This window comes from Protopterus annectens, chromosome 4.part1 (assembly GCF_019279795.1).
Source record: "Protopterus annectens isolate FY-2018-M chromosome 4.part1, PAN1.0, whole genome shotgun sequence".
NCBI lineage: Eukaryota > Metazoa > Chordata > Ceratodontiformes > Protopteridae > Protopterus > Protopterus annectens.
The window spans coordinates 776,522,065-776,529,374 of record NC_056734.1 but is presented as its reverse complement, the minus strand read 5'-3'; the positions used below and the strand labels follow the sequence as shown (position 1 = coordinate 776,529,374).

General features: G+C 40.6%; 1 non-coding gene across 1 annotated transcript; it reads left to right on the top strand.

The window, feature by feature from the left end:
• The first annotated feature begins 6,166 nt into the window (after positions 1-6,166).
• On the top strand, positions 6,167-6,332 carry LOC122801489. The gene has a single exon (XR_006364750.1). It is a non-coding gene; the product is annotated as a U1 spliceosomal RNA (small nuclear RNA).
• Positions 6,333-7,310: the final 978 nt, after the last annotated feature.

Genomic DNA, 7,310 nt, shown 5'->3' with positions numbered 1-7,310 from the left:
AAGATCAGACATAGCACATGGACAGAGTTAGTCCAGATTTTAACATTCTACTTGTCTTAAGAGATGCAGGTGTTTGGGCACCTCTGACCATATTATTGGGTTGGCGTTACATAATTTGGGGCAGGGAGTGGTTCCACTACATAATACAGGTTGGGGGGGTGGTTTCCACGTGTTTGCCTTCCCATTTGACTATTTCATTCAGTTATAGATAAAATATTAAAATAATTAAATAATATTATTCTGGACATCTGTTATAAATTCACTACAGGTATGCAATAGTCCTGTCAACAGATGTGACAGTTGTTTGGTGTACGGACCTCTGTGATACTCGGGGACTCGTTTCTACAGTGACAGGGATAATCACGGACACTTCTACCATATTAGTACTATTAAGTTGGAACGTGTTGACAGATTCGTAATATTACTAATTTTCTGCAGTTAAATGCATCTATTACTCTTCATTGTTATAAGTAGTCATTCTCATTCAACACCTTTCCCCCAAAGGTCACTGGCTTTGTGAGCGGTTAAGAGGCTGGCCAGTTATTGTGCAAATGCTCTGACCATTGGTAGCATTGACATTGTCATATGTACAGGTTGGGATGTATTCTGGGGACTAGGGTTGCCACCTTTTCAAATGGCCAAGACAGGACATTTTCGGAACACACATCAGATTTTACAAGCCGACACATACCCACGGTCAGTACAAAGGATAGAACTTTACTTATTTGCCTACATAAAAGACTATTGTTGTAGCGGTTTAGTTGCTTATTCTGTTTCTTGTAACATTTAGGTATTTTAGATACTGAAATAATTATTTTCTGCAACTATTACATAACATATGGGACATAATTATGTCCTACAATCCCAGTACATTTGCCATTTGTAATGTATTTTGTCAGGACACAACTGTCCAAAGAGGGACTGTCCTCATAAAGCAGGACAGATGGTAACCCTACTGCGGACACCAGATTGTTTGGGCCAACACATAGCCATGGTCAGTGCAGGTTTAGAACATTCATTTGTTTCCTAGCTGTGAGCCTTATACCTTTCGCACTTTTGTTGTTTGCCTGTTTCTTCTATGAATTACGTTTATTCTATCCTGACGTGACCGCTTTAGGCAACTGTTACATGCAGTATGGTACATAGTTATTTCCTACAATCACAGGACATTTGGCATTGTATCACTGTTGGTCAGGTCATGCCTACACACACATTAATTGTCCCTCACACAGTGGATCAGGGGGTATCCTGTTTACGTCAGTGCCTTCATCACCCTTATACCATGTGCCACTATGCGAATGTGTGCAATATATTCTCTCGCTTATTCGTGTTGGGACACGTGCGTCACGGGCAGGTGTTTGATCCTGGGTAGTAGGTTCTGCATGACCATCTAGGGCTGGACAGTCTCGTACACCACTACTACACATTCCAACTTGTGTCCAGATATCTACAGGACTGGACTTCGTGTTTTCATACCCATTCTAATGTTTACACAGGTTACTTATCCCATGAGGGATATCCCAAAAATTGAACAAGACCAAAACAAGACAAATACCGAACATTCTTCATTACGAAACTATGCTGGGGGTTTTACATACAAGGGATACATAGTTTGCAATCCTGAAACTGCCTAGGGTGACACTACCTACTACATATGCGTAGTGGTCACTATGTGTACATGTGGCTGCACCAAACCAGTAGGCCAAGTACGGCTGGATTTGGTGGACGTTCAGGTATGGGAGCGGGTTGTGTGCTGTGGAGGGGATGTTGGGTAGTCCATTATGCATCCAGGTGTGTTGCATTTGATATGGCCAGTTCCATCAGGACCAATCTGTGGGTATGTGCCTGTGACGTGTCTATACATTTGTATCGCACATTTTAATATTCATATGTTTGTGGGATTGTGTTCTACAGTATGGCCTGTCTGGTTGTATTGCAGATGTGTATACATGTTTTTGTGTTTCTTTCTGCTTCACCCAGTGCTCCCTCATACACCTCCGGTTCACCTATTCTGCATACGACACAGTGTCGCCTTGGAGGATTATACCATTACCCATCCCCCCACACACATATTCCTGACACTCCATCATCACTGCTTTGTTTGATGGCCCATGACACGGTCAAGGTAACACATTGCATACCCTACATATGTCAGGTACCTGTATGGTTGTGTGGACTACCCTGCCATGTTTGACCTTCCACATGCTATACCTCATGCACATAGGTACACGCCCATACTTAACTTTCATGACATGGTTGGTATACCCCGGTAATACCCGTTCAACTGTGACACATCCGGACAAGTTCAGCTTGGACCGCTGATGTGTGGATTTTGGCCGACTGTTCTAATCATTGGTAGGATGCCACCTTTTCCTATGTCCAGGATGGGATATATTCCGGACACATATCCGAATGTACTGGACAACACGTACCCACAGTCAACGGTACAGATAATACTGTTCCTTTCAGCCTACATGTTGCCTTATTGTTGTAGCAATTTATATGCTCCTTCTGTTTCGTTTACATGCTTATTCTATTTCCTGTCACATTTGGTATGTGAAATACGGACATACCTATTGTATGTAACTATTACATGTGTTGTGGGATATAATTCGGTCATACGGTCGCTAGATATGTACATTTATCATGTTTTTTGTTATGGACACATCTGCCCAGCTGTATACCCTCCCTCACAATATGGGTCAGCTGGTGACCCTGTCCATGGGGCTGGACGTACCTATTGGCGGCGCACTAACATATGATGCGTTTCACTTCCACTTGGTATAACTATCTACACTGCGTTGGACTACAGGCACACAGTTTTCAATGTCATTTGTTCGCGGGATAGGGACCCGTTATTCCCTACCGTGCATTTGTGTTTGCTTCTTCATTTTGTGTTCGCAGGAACTGTCTTGCATGCTTTGCATACGTTTCAGTATCCACAGACACTGACAGATGTGATTACTATTGCTTGAAAATTGTTATATGCAAGCATTTTAAGTTGCACGTCGACAGCTGACATTTCCACGCCTCCGTGCGGCACTTCGACATGCCCTATGCACTCGCACTTCTTTCCTATGCACGTGGCTACGGCGGCAGAGCGCCTTCATTAATATGCATTTGGCGCTACTGCGCCATCTTCACACTGCACAGTCGGTGCAAGCCTAACGCCAGCCTTGCGCCGAGCTTCATGAATCCTGGGGAATGAGAATGCACTTATACTGTGGGGGAGAAAAATGAAAAGGCATCATTACACTTTAAAATAGTTGTACCTTTTGTTATTGAAATAAATGGTGAAAACAAAAGTTCCTGTCTAATTATCAGCCAGCCAAAAAGAAGTATATGATTTGTTGGGCAATATTATGGACAGTGGTAACATGATAGTATGAACTGCAGAAGCTCACCTCAGCATGACATAAACATTAAACATAATATATATATGATCCTTGACCAAAAGCTTAACATATTTATGAAAATTGTAATCATTCACAATTATGTAATTGCTCCCTTCCATTTAATGGTACAGCAGAAGGAATGACATTTTGAATACTTTTTTAGTACTAACCTATGAACCTATGAACCTATGGATAAAATGTCAGATTGAACCAGTATTTGAAATCTACTGTCATATTATTTCCTTCCACCATAATTTCTTTCTGGGCAAGTTTGCTAAAACTGTTTATACTGTAAAAAAAATTTTGGCAGCTACAAGGTCCTGGAAAGCATCCACTACACTTTCTAATTTTACATATAGAAGCCTCGGCGGATGACCCCAGAGGGTGACAGAGTCCACAGTGTATGCTATCTGAAACATAAGATAAAAGAGTCTTAGAAAGACCAACTAAACTGTTATCCTCAAACCAGTTTATCATTTGGGTAGACCTCCCCCACACTTCTAATAATCTGATTCTCTTTGTATGATCTGCCTTGCAGTGAGATGAGGACTTCCTTCAAAGAAGTAGTCAATGTCTATGTGTGGTAATGTTTAGGCAGCATTTTGCAATGGCGGCCTTCTAGATTCAAAAAAATGTTTTTTGTGTTCAAATAGGTTCAAAGGTTCATAGGTGTGTACTAGGTTAATGGCCCTGGAGCCTTTACAAGCCTAGCCCATAGGATTACCCTGGCATCGTGCCATCCGACCTTAGTTCCCAGTGCATCTGTCAAGTAGAGCCACTGGAGTGATCCCTGGGGTAAATTTTCTATTTCTCATCCACTCATCAAGATTTCTCTTGAAGAGGGCCAGTGAGGCACTACTCTTGACATGTATGGGATGTCTATTCCATAGCATGGGCAGTCTCTGGGTTATGAACCTGTCCCTCCAACTTGTTCTGTTGATTGCGGTAATGAGGTTGAGGTCTTTGGAGCATGTAGTGTGCAGTGATTTAGATTTCTTTAGATGTAGCATTTCTAACAGAGGTGGGTCAAACATGGCTTTGTATGTCAAGCAGAGATCGCCTCTAAGTAGGTGATATGAGACAGAGAATAGTTGGAGTTTTTTTAGTCTGTCCATAAAGGACAAGTGTTTAAGGCCTAAGATCCTCTTTGTGAGGTATTTTTGCAGCCTCTCCAGTTGTTGTATATATGAGGTTGCCTGCTTTGCAATGGGTTTTTAATAGCAACACACCTGTTTACAGATTGAAATCTAAACTGTAGTCAAACATCAATGCAGCAAGATCCTGAAAAGCTAAATGGGACTCTCCTGTGTTAATAATACTACCCTGATTAATACTAGAAGCCTGGACATAGCTGTAAGCTGTACAGATTTTCATAGAATGTCCAGGCTTTTGCCTCATATTTTTGGTCCATTCCTCATAAAACTTACAGTTTTCTGGCAAATCAGTGAAGATTACATTAATTAAATAATGAATGGCTTTTAAGTTTTAGACTTCATATCCTTCAGACAACATATGGTAACACAAAAGCTTTTGTTCTAGCAACTTTCAAGTTTATACAAAAAATATTTAAAATTTTTCCCTATTTTTGGGCCTTTAACCCCCATTACTTCTGGCTTTCTCCCAATTTCTTGTGTTAAGAGGTTGAGAAGTATGAGCCTGAATTATCAGATTGCATAAACTTTAGCTTTCAGTAATTAAATTACTCTATCCTTTCATGGGTACACATATCTGGCACTCTTTCTGAAATCAGTCTGATGAACTTTTCAATTTTTCATCAGGTAAAAAGACAGAAGATCGGGGAGACACGAGGTGTATGTTCCTGCCTACCTCCATGATTGTGGTCACTTTCTTATTCATAACCATCACACAAGTCTCTGATATCTGGTGTTGAACAAAAGTAAAAGTTGTGTCCCAACTAAAAATTCTTACACCATGCTGATCTTATTTACTTATTTATTTATTGACATTTGATTACCTGGAAAGCCTGACTGGATAGCTGCCCATTTTCAGTGGAGGCCTGAGGAAAAATATCCTACAAATACATTTTAGTAACAATAATTTTCAAACTTCAAAAATAATACAAAAACATCTACAGTTATATAATTATACCAAATTAGACATGATGTAACAACATTGGTTAAATAGATACAACTTATGACAATAATTTAATGTTGTTGTTGTCTTTTGGCTTTTCCCGGTTAGGGGTCGCCACAGCGGAACTCCGGTTCACTAATGATTGGCAGTAGATTTTCACAAACGCCGAGGTGCCAGCTCAACGTTCAACCTTCAACGAAGGCACGCCCATTTACACATGTCTTTTGAGTGCCCACCCAACCATGGAGAGGACATGCAGACTCCACACAGAAGGCACTCCCCGCACTCCAGCAGAGAATCAAACGGGAGAACCTCTTGCTGTGAGGCAACAATGCTACCACTGCACCACCATGGATGCAGTGAAATTGAGATGGTTAGGGGAAAACAGTACAATACCACCAATTTTTTATGAGTTCTATCTGCTCTAATTATGCTGTAGCAGGGAAGTAATATTTCACTGTCTTTTATATTAGGTTTAAGCCATGTGTCTGTGGCAGCAAGGATGTCAGGAGTATCTTGTGCCATCCAGGCATGGAATTCAGATATTTTTTACAGATACTTCTAAAGTGAATTGTAGACAAGTTTATTTTTTTGGTGTGAGGTGTAATTGTTTGTAGATGAGAAGGACCTGGTTTATGGTGAATGTTTCCAGAAAGGGGGATGAGAGAGAAATAGGTATAAAAACTGGCAGGGAATACCACAGTCAAGAAGGTGGATTCACCAGGGTGAGGGTCTTCTATTGCAGTTCAGTTGGGTGGACTCCTGTGATTTTTTTCCCAAATGTGGGAAACCCAGCTGCATAATTTGTGTTGGTGGGGACTGCATTCACACTGTTTTTCCTATTCCACAGAACAGGCTCCCCATCCATGTGAAGCAGAGTCCTCCTATCCCTATTTAAGTGCAACTTGGACCAATGAATGGGTAATCAGAACTACCTCCCTGGTCTGACTGCTATGTCTCTGATAGAGGCTGCCAGTAAATCACCCCTATATAAATCAAATTTGTGCATCACATTTGGGTTGCATGGCTAGTTTTATAAGGACCCTAATTGTCATTAGCCTAGTATACACCTATGAACCTAATTACCAAATCTCTAACAAAGATAGAGTTGTTTTTTTTTATGAAAATTTGAAACTTGAAACTGAGGGTATTGGAGATGGAATGAAGAAGTTTGATTTTTGGATAGTTTAAGATGGCAATGTTAAATAAGCTTAGAGAGATGTCACAGAGTAACTTGGATTTCTTTAAAAAGAACATTCTTTTCAAAGATCACTGACTGCTGCTAATCTAGTTAGAGTTCATTAGCACCCATAGGAAAAAAGGGGTTCAGATTAAAAAAAGGACTAAGTTTAAAAAAAAAAAGAGATGGTATTATGTGCTAACAGTTGAGAGTTTCCTGGAATAGATCAACACACTTACACATATTTAGCTATCACTGTCTTTTCACACAAGCTTCCCCCTTCCTGTTCTGGATACAGGAGTCAATAGTGTGAAACTTGTGTACTCTCGGGAAATAGTACTTGCATTACTGCGAGGCTCTTCAATGTTTATAACTAGCCTTTTAAAATGTTTCCTCAGTAAGAGGTATGAGTACCAAAACAGGCCAGGCTTTACCTCCTGTGATGTCAACATTTTTAGCACTGCTCACAAGTCTTGAAATACTTTGCCTTATTTTTTCAAAATCTTGTCCAATAAAAAATATACCTTCACCTCCTTTTTTGTGCTTTTTGTGGCCTGATAAAGGAATATCAAGCACTATTGCCGCCAGTGGCTGATGGTACACCCTTGGGACTACCAGGTGCTGCACTACATCTCCCACTG